This window comes from Ambystoma mexicanum, chromosome 13 (assembly GCF_040938575.1).
Source record: "Ambystoma mexicanum isolate Mex_15411 chromosome 13, UKY_AmexF1_1, whole genome shotgun sequence".
NCBI lineage: Eukaryota > Metazoa > Chordata > Amphibia > Caudata > Ambystomatidae > Ambystoma > Ambystoma mexicanum.
The window spans coordinates 113,215,364-113,230,695 of NC_090938.1; the positions used below are offsets into that span (position 1 = coordinate 113,215,364).

The 15,332-nt window shown below is 48.1% G+C and overlaps 1 protein-coding gene across 6 annotated transcripts in view; it reads right to left on the reverse strand.

The window, feature by feature from the left end:
• The window catches only part of CSDE1 (cold shock domain containing E1), a 1,384,522-nt gene that overhangs the window by 242,789 nt on the left and 1,126,401 nt on the right, over positions 1 to 15,332 (reverse strand). The gene's annotated exons all lie outside the window — the stretch shown is intronic.

The window sequence follows — 15,332 nt, forward strand, 5'->3', positions numbered from 1 at the left end:
GTTTTGTGCAATTTGCAGTCTGTTTATGTTGTTTGCGGAAGTGCCTAAGAGTAGGATGTTACAGTAGTCGAGCTTTGCGCCAATTGTGGCTCTGGCAATGTTGAGGCTATTTTGGTGATAGGGTTTGACAGCATTTATGATTTTAGCGGTCAGAGCTGCTGAGGAGGATATGGCGCTAACTTGCCTATCCATTGATAGGGTGGAGTCTAGGTAGACACCAAGGCTTTTTACTGCAGCAGAAGTTGTAATAACCGTGTTCTCAATACTGAAGGAGCTGTATTTGTCTAGTTTTTGCAGGGATTCTTTGGGGCCCATGAGTAGCATTTCTGTTTTTTCCCTGTTGAGACCAAGGCCATTTGCAGCCATCCAAGCCTGGATGCGTGCATATGTCTCCTGGAAGGTGTTGAGGTCTTGCTCATAGTTACCTGTTAGAGGGAGAAGAATGTGTGTGCCATTGGCATAGTTGGTAAAGGCTATGCCGAAGTCTAGGTCGCTGAAAAGGGGGAGGGTGAATAGATTATAGAGCGTTGGGGAGGTACAAGAACCTTGTGGGACTCCACATCCAATGGGTGATGGAGATGCCGATGCTTGGTCAAAAAAAAAAAAACATAGCTCGACCATCCAGGAAGGAAGTGATCCAGACTGTGGCTTCCTGGGAGAAGTGAGCTGTGTCGGTGAGATGTTTACATAGGATCTTGTGGTCGACCAAGTCAAAAGCCGCCGAGAGATCCAGGAGTAGGAGGAGCGCGGATTTGCCTTTGTCTGTGGCTTCGAGTAATTGGTTCTTAGGGTCAAGTAGGGCTGACTGTGCCATGGCGAGGGCAGAAGCCAGATTGTCTTTTACCGAGAGTGTTGTGATCTTCGAGGTGGGACTGAATCTGTAGATATGCGGCCTTGTCCAGAATTTTCAGCAGGAATGGCACAGTAGTGATTGGACGGTAATTGTTTGGGGAGTCAGGGTCAAGTGTGTTTTTTTTTTTATTAGCGGCCGAACCCAAGCTTCCTTAAGGGTGAGCGGGACAATGCTTCTGGCGAAGGAGGCATTGATGAAGGTGGTGATGAATAGGGCTAAGGCTGTTGCAGCCTTTAACTAAGTTGGCTGGGAAAATGTCTCCTTTACATAACGATGGTTTGATATTCTTCATTATCATGAATAGTTACTTCCCTAAATGCGAAGGGTTTAGGTGCAATTTTTGTGTGTGGGTTGATGGGAGGCTTAGGTGGTGGCGGTTTGGCTTTAGGCAGTTTGTCAGATTGATCTTTGATTTTGTTCTGGAGTGTTTTGATTTTGTCCAGCATGGCATGTTGGATGTTGTTACACCAGGATTCGCTTTTCTCGGTGGGCTGTGTAGAGGTAAGGGGAATGGTCAACTCATAGTAGCTGTCAAATAGCTCTTTGGACTGAGAGTTCGCCTTCTCAATTCTAGCGTTGTACGTGGCAGCTTTGGCATTTGATATGGCCTTTTTGTATTGTTTGGCGACTGTGAGGTAAGTATCCCTTGTGGTAGTGGAGGGATTTTTTTGCCAGACAGTTAATGCTGCTCGTTTTGCGATTCGGGCATCCTGGAGTTCTTGTGTGAACCAGGAGTTCGTATGGCGTCTGTGCTTGGCTTTTTTCATTTCCAGTGGAGCTACAGCATCTAGTACCTCTTTAAGAGTGGTGTTGTAGATCTCTACTAGTGTGGTAGGGTCGTTAGATGTGGGATGGGCCAGTGCCGAGGTTTCGAGGAGGGGGAGTAGCCCGTCGATGGTGAGCAATTATTTTGATCTTGCCTAAGTGGCTGGCGCGGGTGGACTTGGGTTCCCTCCTGATTTTAAAGGTATAAGCAAGTGCAGTAGGTGGTGGTCTGTCCATGGGCGAGGGGTGTTAAGAGTGGATGCCGGCCTCACAGTTGTGATCTGCAATCCAGTCTAATATGCGATTTTGGAGTGGTGTCCAGTCAACTCGTCGAAAAAAAACTGGTCGACTGCAATTTGGTCGACGCAATTTGGTCGAAATTTTTTATTTATTTATATATTTATTTTTTGGGTTTTCGTTTTGTTAAAAAATGGGTTTTTAGAGAAAAAAAGGGGGTTGGGGGGACCCACCCAAAAAAAAAAAAAAAAGGGGTTAAAATAGAAAAAAAAAAATTTCGACGAAATGGTTTTCGACCAATTTGATTCGACCATTTGTCTGGTCGACCAATTTTTTTCGACAAATTGACTGGCAACCTTTGGAGTGGGTAGGGTCTTTCACTAGTTGGGTGAAGCCTAGGTCTTGGCGGGCTTTAGCAAGGGCTTTGCTTTTCTTGTCTTTTGGGTCTTTGAAACCCAAGTTGAAGTCTCCTAGGAGAATAGCTCTTGAGTTTATTTTAAGTTTGTCTCCTAGGATGTGAGTAATGTTTGGTTTTGAAGAGTGGGGCCTGGCGGACGGTAGACAGTGTGTATTGTTATGGTGTCATTTGGTGAAGGAGATTTTTTTGCTGATAGCGTGTCAAAGTTGTCAGCTTCCGCTGTCTTGAGTTGCCTAGCGTTGAGTTTCCTTGAGAATAAGGGCGACGACGACTCCTTTACTAGAGGTTCTATTTTGGCGTAGGACGATGTACCCTGGTGGTAAGATTTGGCAGACGGCAGGACCTTATGCTTCATGTAGCCAGATCTCAGTAACAGCTAGTATGTCTAGGTCTAGATCTGTAATAAGGTTGTGAATCTCTACAGCATGTGCTAGCAGGGAGCGTGCACTGATAAGTGCACATTGGAGCTGTGTTTTCTGGTTGTCCAATGTTTTGGTTGTTGCATGGGTACTATTTAGGTTGATGGTTTTACTGGAGATTTTAGGTATGGGTGTCGTGGTCAATGGTGGAAGGTGGGAATGTTTTTGCAGGTAGGTCTTAGTGGTGGCTGAGCAGCAAGTAGTGCGGCAGCCTAGCCTCTGATTTCTCAGGTGGGAAGGCATGGGATGGGTGTTGGCTTGTGAACTATGGAGTGGTTTAGGACGGATGATGGTGTGGTTGGGCATGGTGTCAGAGAGGGCCGCCTTATGATTAGTATTGGTTGTGTCTACGGATAGCGCCGGTAGGAAAGGTGTGGGTGGTATAAGGTTGGAGCAAGGGAGCGTGGGTGACATGTTTCCAAGAGGGGAAGATCTAAATAGTAGGGGTAATACAGGCAGTAGCAAGGAGTAGTGTGCTAAAGAAAAAGGTTAACCTGACTTGCTGTGTAGAGTTATTAGCTAGGCCTCAGAACATCGGTGGCATTGTGCACTTTCAAAGTGGGCAGTATATGTGAATGGGCAGCAGTATTTTGCGGTGGGCAGTGTATGTTTTCTAGGGTGCTAGTTTCAAGAATAGTATGCAGCATGCGTATCAGGTGGGCACCGTTGTATGATAGATGGGCAATATGTAAACTTTAAAACCAATAGGCAAAGATATAAATGCGTTTACGCTTGGGCTTTGGCGTTGTAGAGGTGTTTCAGTGAATGTGGTAATTATTATGTACAGGGCATCACAAACCGCGTAACATAAAAGAGAAAAGTATTTTACTAAGCAGTGTACAGCAAATATTCCTAGCGGGTAGCAGTGTTTAAGGTTAGGCTAGATGCATTTTAAAACATTTGCACATGCATTAGAATGTGCTCGGAAGCGTTCAGAGCTAGGTCATGAGTGTTTGAGTGTGCAGCATACCTTTGGGAAGGGCAGTGGCGTAGTAAGGAGTGTTTGTAGAGGGTATTCTATGTCACAGCGGTGGGCAGCAAAGGTGGTCAGCAGGAATTTGTAATATAAGCAGCGGATGCTTGAGGCGCGTGCGGTTTCTCGAAGGGGCGGCGGTTAATGATCTGTGTTTCGGGAAGGCACCAGAGGTGGGTTTTGTGGCAGGTAGTTGAGTGAGTTGGTCAATGCTGATGGGCTTAAGTGGGCTAGGCCGCTAGTGGTCGAGGAATGGCTCGGGTTGAAGGAGCGCGTGTTGGGAGTGTGAAAGAAGAAGGTCTAGTGTGGGGAGAATACCTTACTTGTGACAACTCCACAACTTTTTGCTGGCCTGGTGAATGATTTTTCCTTATACCTCAGTGAGTAGCAACCTTATTCCACACTCGGAACCTTTGCTCTTTTTATGGTTGTCATTTTTAAGATTCCCCATAGTGTCCTTTTAATTTTATTCCTTTTCACACCTTTTTGGGTATACACCTTTTGCTGTTACAGGTTTGTCCCTTGGGCTCCCCTTTTACTTTCTCTGGCTAACCTTGAGAACTACAGTTCCCAAGGGTAGAAAAGATATTTTTATCTTTCTACATTTGGTTAGGTGAAAACCAGCACAGCCCACTGTTAGGACGTATTTTCTATAGTCTGGCCTGGTGGAGAGATGTATAGAAGACTACCCTATTTTGTGACAGGGATAACTCTGGGGAGCTGTAGCCAAATCAGTTCAGGTAGCAGTGACAGGTGGTATAGGCCAAGTTCTTCAGAGGTGGTGAGCTTGTAAAGGGTCTACAATGAGGTCACACAATGGGAATCACCAATTGCACATTGACAGGATGCATACAAATACAATTAGTATGTACTAGCCAAAACGCACGAAACAAAATAACTATTGGCAAGTAGATTTATCACACAACACTAAAAAATAGATCCATATATACATTCACTTATTATAGGGCATAATACATATCACAAACTCCTGCAAAGGAAAGGTAAGATTAGTATCATGCACTTAAGGTCCACAGAGTATGATCCCTAGCTTAAAATTGTCCAGCCCCAAGTTGTCTGGAGCCTTTTGCCCAATAGTTCAGGAAAATGTTCCACAGACGTTATCAAGCAGGATAAAATGCAGGTAGGGTCTCTGGGGTCCAGGGAAGGGTTATTATTAGACTAAAGGTTTATTTTAAGCCCAGGCTTATAACGGGAGTATAGGGGTACATACGAAACTCTGCAATTTACCTGCATACTCAGATTTTCCCCCTGACTTGGCAGGACAAAGGAAGATGGTCCGAGGTTGCTTTTCCCGCTCAAAGTCACAGTCCTCGATTTGCAGGTTCTAGCTGATCTCTGGTTGGTGTCGTTCACTGTTGCAAGGACTCTCGATGGAAAAATGCAGCAAAACTCGATGCAGGACCCCTCTCAGTACTGGACTCTGGTCAGGTAAGCGATTTCGGACAGTGGTCACCGCAGCATGGCGACGCAAATCAACTCAACCGCCACAGTCAGACTTTCCCTCCCATCTCAGGTCCCCTTGATGCTAGGACGCCGACATTTTGCAGATGTTAGTCTCGTAGGGCCAGCTGAGGAGCCCTCAAGTTCCAGGTCGCAACTGGGAACAGTGACGCCGGCAACACAATAGCCCAAAATCGGAGCTGGTCAGCCAGAGAACAGTCCTAGGGCACTTCCAAAGGCTCTCCTTTACAGGGTACTGAGCAGACGTCAGGAATGGATGTTCTCTCCACTCCAAGGGTCACAGCTCCTTCGCAAGGCTGCTAAAGATCTTCAGCAAGACAGGGCTCCTTCAGGACAGAAGCAGAAGTTGGTAGCCAGCCTTCCTTCCGACAGGTCTCCGGTTTCTTCACAGGTCTCGCAGCTGGATAGGATTCTTGGCTCCTTCAGGTTTCTCCAGAATCTCTGGGGAATGGGTGCAGGGGTCCTCCTCTTATCCTAAAAGTCAGGTAAGAGCTGCTGCCCTGACTAGCCAATGACGGTACTAGCCCCCATACACAGATCCCAGCAGTGGTCCAATCAGGACCACTGGTGGGAACATTCATGCATATGACTCAGACACACCAAAACCAGTTTGTGGATTGGGACCTGAACCAAGCCTCACATCACTGAGGAGGCCCAACAAGGCTGAAACATGTCTGGGGTTGCTTGTGTTTCCGTGCACAGGGGACCTGGCCTAGCAGATCTGGCAGGGCTGCTATCATTGGTGGCAGTACCCGACTGATTTGCATATGGCTGGACCCCTTTTGCAAAGGCGCAGACTAGAAACGGTGGTGTGGAAGGTTGTCCAGAGTAATGTCTCATTCAGATTCATTCAAAACCTTCCACCAATCACTTTTGTGGTTACCAGCCCACATCTTGCAGCAAAAACACAACCGCCTCCAGTATCCCGCCAAAAGCTTCTGCTTTCCCAGGCACTGAAGTCCTTATAAGGATTTTCCTTGTCTCTCCGGTCAGGAAGAAGGGTAAAGGACAAGATGGCCAAAGGACAGGAAAAACCATGGGTCACGGCCATGTTTGGACACTGGCCACAGTCACTAGCCGAATGCAGAAAACGCGGTCAGGCTAAAATGTCCCAAAAAGTGGGAAAAGATCACTGCTGCCACCAGCTTATCCTTTTAGCACACCTAGAGTAACCAAAAATCCTCTGAGTGTTAGTCTAGGGCAAACAAAAAGTGTGCCCCATTGTACTGCAGTGTAAGCTGCTTTGTACAAAGGTAAAAGTTACAAGTGACAAGTGACAAGTGTAACCAAAAGTAGTAACTGAGAAAACCGAGGGTATTCTGCCAAGTAGATCCCGGGAATCCCTTATTCAGGTGGCCACAGAAGAACTGTTTCTCTCAGATTCCAACCCTAGGGGGTAAACAAGCAAGGGAGGATCACCTGAGTTGGAGAACCCGGGGTTATGCTTAGGGGAAAGCCCCAGGGGAGACCCAGTAAGGTACCAGAGAAGCCTAAGCCTTTGTAGGCCTTACTACATCTGACTCCCTTCCTTCCATTGAATCTCTCTGGCCCAGATCCAACAACCCCTCTGTATACAAATCCCAAACCCAGTTACACCCAGAAACCATCTCTCCCAGAATACCGTTTTTCATGTGTCCTACCCGAACACTCCCTATCATTTTCCGAATTCCCAATCAGAATTGACAAAACACTACTGTTCCCATAAACACCTCTATTCAAGTCACAAACTCCACAACGTTAACTTTTCTGACACACATTTGCACACCATGAAAGACGACAAACACCAGAGCTGTTTAGCTGACATGTCCCACCAGAAGGGCCAGGCAATTGACCAGAATATCACACACAGGCGATGGCCCTTGGCCTTCCCCACAGGGATAAAAGGTGGAGCACGAGAGCACAATACGAGCAAGGAAGACCGCACAATGACAGCCAACTCAGCACAGCAGTTCAAGAGAAAGATGGCACGAACCGAGAGGGTGACAAGGTGAGAAGCAACCTTGCCCTTTGAGCCAGACTTGTGAAACCTCCACAGAAGGAACCTTAAGACCGCCAACAATAGGCAGCGTGTGCTGCTGCAGTTAAACTGTACACGGGGCCCTCCTCTGCTGATAACCAAGCTGGGGGAGAGACTCTTGCCACTGTGGTACTGGCCTTGACAAGAAAAGCCAAGTGGTTCATCACAGCCGGTGAGTCGAGGCGAGAGTCGATAAGAAACCGAATTGTTAAACAAAAGTAGCAAGCAGCTATTTGAAGTAAGTACAAAGAACTTAATATGAGAGGGGAAAACCAGATTCAGGGGAGTCAGGCACCACGTGGGTGTTCCCTTGAGAGAAAATTATAAGTTACTCACCGTAGTGACTAACGCACTCCTAGTCCATAGTGCCCTTTCCTCCATACTGTATTGGCGTCCCTCGCTAAGGACGGGAGACAATCTTTTTCACCTGAAAAATCATCTTCCCTTTAAATTGAAATGTGCGTGGAGGCGCGGCCCTGGGAGCATGCGCTCCCCTGACTCCGCCAACCGTCGCCACTCCTCAGTCCCCTTTGACGTGTCGACAATATTATCATTTCCTGATTCATTGGGTGGAGGATGGTGGGACGTATGGAGGAAAGGGGACTATGGACTAGGAGTACGTTAGTCACTACGGTGAGTAACTTATAATAACTCCTACGTCCCGTCCCCTTTCCTCCATACTGTATGGGCGATTGCAACTGAAAGTAGCCCCAGGGTGGAGAGGTGCTACTCTCAAGAAAACAAGCTCCTTAACACTGGGTGACCAAATGCTGCGGCTAATCTGGAGCCAGCATCCAAAGAGTAGTGCTTGCAGAAGGCAGAGGGAGTAGTCCATTGTTAAGCAAAGTTTGTATGCAGTACCCTTTGGGCCCACTGCACACAACGAGGAATACAGGTGTAAGCAAAAACCACCTTTGGTATACGTCTGTACCACACAGTGCCTGGTAGCGAGCTGAGCAGCCAGGCTTATCTCAAGAGGGAATGTGAGCTTGTAAGGATGTTACACAGAGGTCCACAATAACAAGCATTCAGATAGACACTTATACTCAAGTTTTCTGGGTAAAACACTACTTAATTTATTACACAGTCAGTTAGAAAAGATTCACTAAAAGGAGGCAATTAACATCACACACAAATTTACTAAAATACTTTACACTAACCGGTTCTGAAACATTTAAGCTACTTTGAAGGAGGAGCAAAATGGCATTCAGAGCATTTGAAATAGGAGCAAAAGGGCATAAGTTAATAAAACGTATATTACAGTTACTTCAAAACAGTGCAAATAGTTTGAGTTCACCAGAGGAGTTGATTCAATGCAACAGGTAGGCCAATGTCAATGGTCTAGAGTCTTGTATAAGTAAAAACGGTTCTGGTATTTGAACGTAAAAGTCTTTGCCACGGTTCTCAGAAGAAGTTCACGGAATAAAGGTTTGTATGTCGAGTCACAAGCTGACTAGGCCTGCAAGTTGCCAAAGTTTGAAGAACGCAGTTATCTCGGTCGAGTTTTCACAGTACCTTATATTGAAGAAAAAGATGCAGCTGAAGACTTCGGTTCCTGGTAGATCTCGCTGTTCCTGAGCCTCAGTTTTGGGGACAAGAGGGAGGACGTCGGGGGACTCCTGCACTGCACAGAGATTGGTCGCAAAGCTGGCAAACTGCCAATTCTTCGATTCCGGTAGCCGTCTTCAAGCACACAAACTGGTGTCCTTCTCCCTGGTTAATCCTAACCAGCTCCGAGAATGGGGTCTAGGTGGCTTACGAGTTGATTGGTCCTACCAACTCAAAGGAAGAAGTCGTCCTTGAAGGGCTTCTCTGTCAAAATGAACGTGGCGATTCAGACTTGCAGCAGGGCTCCACCAGGCAAACCTATGGTCTAGTAGTTGCCGCAGCCGTCCTCTTTCAGCTATTCTTCAGTTCTTTCATTTCAGTGTTCGACTCTGCCTTCCAAGCCAAGAGACTCTCCTTCCAAACAGTTTTCTCCCATTCATTCCAGCCTAGATGTCACTCACCCAGCAGGGTGGCTGTCCTTGCCAGTCAGCCAGCCAGCCAGCCAATCACGGCAAAGTACATTTGGGTCTCCTAGGAGACCAAGCACAGGGAGTTTCGGGCACCTCCCTCACTTCCTGTCCACCCCAGACACTCTGACGCCAGGGGCGGACTTCAGTCCTGAAGCCTGCCAAAGGCTCACGAACAAAGGTACCAAACCTGGTTTGGCGCGCAGAGTTAAACACCAGAAGGACCTTTCTACAAAGAAACGGTGAAAAAAAAGATGACCGACTGTTTTTACAGAGGGGTCTTGGGTGCCATATTGAAAAACATGGCGGGCCCGATTTTTAGCTACCTGTGTTTGCAGTCGGGAAAAATCATGGTAGTTCATTGTAAATCCAATGACACCAGCCATTTCAAGAGGAAAGGCTAGCAGGGGACTGCTAAATGAGTTTCTAGACACAGGGGATACTAGGTAACCCCTCCAGCACTCTATAGGAAGATGGTGTGTGTGCTGGGTCTAGGAATTTAAAAAGACTAGTAAAGTCAATTTAACTTTACTTTATCTGGGAAACGGTAGTTTATCCCAGAGAAGGTGTTTAAACCTTGGGACAGCCTAAAAGGCTTCCATGTGTCACTGCACTTGAGGGTGCTGTGTGACGCATCAAAAGATGCCTATGGAGTTCTCTAAAAGCCCCTAATCAAAGAACACAAGAGTAAAACGCGTATCAAAATACGAGAGCGTGGGGAAAAAAAAAGGCCTGAACTCTCCAGGAAAAAAAATCAAGTCCTCAAAATCCAGCAAAGTTGCTGGGGGTCTCTAAGGTGAAGGGAATTGGCACATTTATGAGAATTCTCCTTAACACCCATGTAGCTGCCTTGCTGGTTACCTGCCACGAAATGTGCCTTTGGAAAGCAACAGTGGTGGTTTTAGCTCCAATGGCGTGGGCATGCATATTTGCTGGGAGAGGCTTGTGCTGCCCCTCATAAGCCTCCTTGATGGCCATAACCATCCACCTTGCTATGGAAGCCTATGATTTGCGGAAGCTCTTGGTCCTGCCGAGGTAGCATCTGAGCAAATGCCTGACATCCAGACAGTGCGAATCCCTCGGAGTATCATCCTTGGGGTCCGCAAAGAAAGTTGGTAACAACATCACCTCGTTTAGGTGAAAGGAGACAAGCTTAGGCAAGAATGTGGGATGAGTTCTCAGCACTACCTCGTCCTTAGGAAATGTAGTATAGGGCTCTGAAGCCACCAGCGCCTGGATTTCACCGATCCGGCATGCCGATGTAAGGCCCAGCATGAGGGCTGTCTTAATGGTGACTAGCCTGATGTCGGTGGACAACATAGGATCAAATGGTTTATGCGCCAGGGCGCCCAAGAGCACATTGAGGTCCCACACTGGGTGTGGTTTCTTGATCAGCGGATAAGCCTGGTGAGGCCTGCCAAGTGTCTTAACCACCGGAGGGGGCGTGGCTTGGCAACCATGGACTAGGCTGCTTACCCTGTGAGCTCCTTGATCCGAAACCTGATCCGGATACGCGCATGCAATTTGAATACTGATTCCAGTACGAAAAGTTCACCAGAACAATAGGAACACATAGGGACTCGAACGTATGTTCCAGCAAGCAGATTGAAGCAGTACAGCAAAAGTTATGTAACTTTGTTGCCTCCGACGGACGCCGCGGATTTGGCCACAAAATAGCAGCGACCACAGAACAAAGGAGCCCTTTGAAGTGAGGACCGCGAATGCCGCCAAGGAAAGAGGAGCCGGCATGTCCTTGTGAGCGCGGCCGATAGCTGGGCAGCAGGAAGCATACCCGGCGGAGACATTGGGAGTGCAGCGTAGCAGAGCCGTCCTTACTGGAGCGCTAAGAGACCGCTGGCGCATGGGACTGCCTTAGGGGCACGGAGAAGGTGCAGAGACCCCCCCCCACCAGAAGCGCCGGACAAATGCACTGCGGAGGACTGGCGATCCGCCAAAATGGGCAGGAAACCCCCATAAGCTGAGACGACCTCTGCGATCTCAAGCAGAGCTGACAGACCATCAGCGGCTCGGAGCAAGGGGCGAACATGACGGTATGAACGCAGCTGACACGCAAACCTAACGAATAAAAAGATGCAGTGGGGATACCAGATGGAACCTTGTTTGACCACATTGCAAAGCGGTATCGCTGCAACGGAGCCACCACCACAGATAACAGTCGCTAAATATAGTAAAACCAAGAGGCAGCCATAGCCCTTATACAGTAGATGGAATGTAACTTATTGCTGCAGCATCTCCCTTGGGGTCCAATGTGCATCATATTAAGAGTGCGGTAAAACTGGAAAGTGAACCATCGTGAACAGACACTAAGGTGCGGCGCACCGAGCGTGAGTCACAGCACGGGGGGGGGGGAGCGGACAGCGAAACTAAGCACCTAACAGGAACAGCCAGGTGGTAAGCCTTGAAGCATCAGAAGGCAACCACCGGAAGGCGGTGATCAAGCCCAGGAGTGCCCCGGACAACTGCGCGGTGTAGGAGGCCCCACAAACTGCAATAGTGATAACTTGATTTGCGATTGGCCTGCCCAACATTGACAGACTAGGACCACAGCCTGGTTGGACTGAATGGGCACAAGATAAAACTGCCGGCACGTACAGCTGCCCGGGGTGAGGCCACACGCACGGACCACACAAGTAGGGCTCCTCGAGGGCGAAGAGCCAGAGCTTGAGCACTGGACTGCTGAAGTGCCGGGGCACCCATGGGTGAATCTAGATCATGCAGATCTGAATGGACAAAGGACATGAGACACGGACCCTATGTGTGATGGACCCACACACCAAGCAGTAAAAGTTAAAAAGGAAGCATCACCAGGAACCCCCACATCTGGGAAGGCAGGGCTGCGGACCGACACAAGAAGCAACACACTGTCGCCTGGAGGCAAACTTGAGCAGTGGAAGGGTGTGCCAGTGACACCCAGTGCAATGGCTCTCAAAGGAAGCAAAGGCAAACAGCCAACAATGGACATATTATCCAACCCGCAGCAGTCCCCAACCACGCCAGCACAGGCCAGGACCACTGCACAGGGAGAGATGACCTCGCCAAGAGACGGATCCTTGCAGCCATCAGGGAACTAAAATCCTTGTGGGGGACTGCGATGGCAGAGCTAAAGGTGGCACTGGAATTCAAGATAGACACAGTGGAGGCAGATGTCATCTTATTGAGACAAGATGTGAGGGCGCTGGCAGAGCGGACAAGTGGTCTGGAGAGCGCTGTTAAAACAAATATGGATGCAAGCGCCACCAATGCCAAGGAGGTCCATATACTGAAACAACAAGTGGCTGACCTGGAAAACTGAGCAGAAGGGGAAGGACGCGCAAGGTGCGATAACATACGCGTGGTTGGCCTACCGGAAGAAGGAGGCTCGGACCCCATGGACTATGTGGAGAATATGATAATCCAGGAAATCAGGGCTAGCAAACTCAAGGGTTTGCGATTGAATGAGTGCACAGGGCCCAGACAAGGAGGCCTCAACCTGGGGCTCCTCCCAGCGCAATTATAGCAAAGATATTGAACTACAGAGACAGGGAAAAGATCCTGGAATTCTTTCGGAAAGGCGGAACAATAACTCTGGCGTCAGCTACAATCACTGCTTACACAGGATTACACCATGCTAGTACAGAGACAGCGTTACAGCTTTGTGGCAGTGAAAAGAAGATTGGGAAAAGCTCGATTCAAATACATGCTTTTGTACCCGGCGAAACTAAAAGGTCCTGCACAAAGGCAAAGCACACTTTTTTTGAAACCCTGGAGGAGGCGGCATGCTGGTTGGACACACAGGGCTGCCCAGAGTAGGAAGATGACCAGGAGCGAGATGTATAGGATAAGTGACCCGAAGTCATGCTTGTTGATGAGGGCGAGCAATATTACAACAGGGAAATTTGAAGGGAGCGAAAGGGACATGTTAGAAAAGCGTGGAAACTAATTAACATACATACTCGCTAGGTAGACTTGTTGGGACTGGAATATAGTAGCGAGTAAACTAGATATGAGATGTAAGAGCGCTGCGATCTATAGTTCAACATAGGAGACACAGGATGTATGCTACCTATCCCCATTAGTTGAAGTAGTAGGTGCGCCGATATGGCAGCATCTACCTGCTGGGTCCCAAGTACTGGCAATAGAAAAGAAAAGGGCTAGATGCTGGGGTGCCTGAGATCCAGGGATGGAGCTGGGCAACAGTTGGGAGGGGGTGGTAATGCAAGAAGTTGGGGGTTGAGTTGGGGCTGGGAAGGGTGGGGGGAGGGATAAAGGTTGCAGGAGTTGGGGGTAGTTTAGGTTGGGGAACGAGCTTACGTACACGAGCGCTGGTGCTTCAAGCAGCGAGGGGAGAGACACAATGGGAAGGCTGGATATGGCTGGAAAATGGGGGACCTTAAGGTAATTTCTTGGAATGTCAGGGGGCTCAACATCTAAAAAGGAACAAGGTCATGCTGTACTTAAAAAGACAAAGTGGATATTGCCTTAATACAGGAGACTCACCTTACAAGAGAAAAGCTAGAGGTGATCCAAAAGAAGTGGAAGGGGACTGTCATTGGCGCAACATATTCAGCCTATGCCAGAGGGGTGATCACTTGGGTGGCACTGCATGTCCCATACCAATTGTTACAGTCCACAATTGAAGCGGATGGGAAGATGGTGGCAATACGGGGGCTGGTGGAAAACAAAGAAATATGCATAATAAACATATACCCCGAATCAAGACACAGTGACATATTTTAACACCCTATACGATAAAATGAGCCTGTACCTGGGGGAGGCAGTGATATGGGGTGGCGATTTTAACTGCACTTTAGACCCGAGGGTAGACCGGTTGGATATATAAATTAGACAGACCCACCCCTGCGGCCAGAGCCCGGCAAACCTTGCTGACAGATTTCCGGCTAGAAGACACATGGAGGGTACACAGCCCGCAAGACAGAGTACTCATTACTCAGCCCCACAGAATTTGCACACGAGGCTAGACTACATGTCTGCTATGCATGAGATTACGGCGGAGATAACAGACAGAATATAAGGCGAGGGTCCTATCGGACCACTCGCCATTGGTTTTAATATGGCAATTCTGACCCCCAAGGGCTAGGATTCCAACTTGGCGGCTTAGAGCAGAAGCACTAAAATATATAATATTCAGGGAGAACCTAAGAGAAGAAATTATAAGCTACTTCAAAAACAGTACTGGAAGTGTTGAGACGGCAGGTACACTATGGAAGGCATTCAAAGTGGTGGTGAGAGGAATAGCTATAGCCAAATCCAAGGGCCTGCAGGTAGGTATAATCGGGGAACTGCAAAAGGCGGAGACCAAATTAGAGACAGTATTGAGCAAGGGAGGCAGCACCAAGGAGGAACCGGAAACCATAAGCCAATTGCAACAGGAATGTGCAAGTCACTGGGAGAGATTAAGTAATTTAAACTATAAAAAATAGGTAGAGAGAGCATGCAGGGGGAGACAAACCTGGGAGGATGCTGGCATGGTTGTATAAAAGTGAGATCCCCAGATCACCGATCAGAGCGATAGAGGGGGGAAAATGGGCAAATAGTGGACACCCAAGAGGGCATAAACAGGGAGTTCCTTGAATATTATAAACAATTATATGGGGATGGAGGGGGGGGCAACTACAGGGAGATGGACACATTGGAAGACATAGGCATGCCACAAATTAGCGCGGAGGAGCAGTAAGAACTAGATGCCCCAATTACGTTAGAAGCGGTGGTAGTACAACTACCCACTAGTAAGACCCTGGGGGCGGATGGACTCCCCAGTGAGTTTTATAAAATGAATAGAAATGAGGTGCTTCCCCCGCTGCTGGCTATGTTAAATGAGGCATTCGAAAAAGGGAGGCTACCAGAATCCCTGAGAAGCGGAATAATCATACCACTCCCTACACCCAATAAGCCAGGCAAGGATTGCGGATCGTACAGGCGATGTTGAATCAAGACAGCAAAATGCTCACAGCGGTGCTGGCAAATAGGATGAAACGGGTCATAAGCAAACTGATACACCCTGGTGAATCTGGATATGTCCCGTGTTGGAACATATTTGACGCCTTCATCGGGTCATAGAGCACACGAAAGGAGACATGAGCGAGATCGCAATTGTATCACTTGATGCAAAAAAAGCCTTCAACTCCGTCAAAT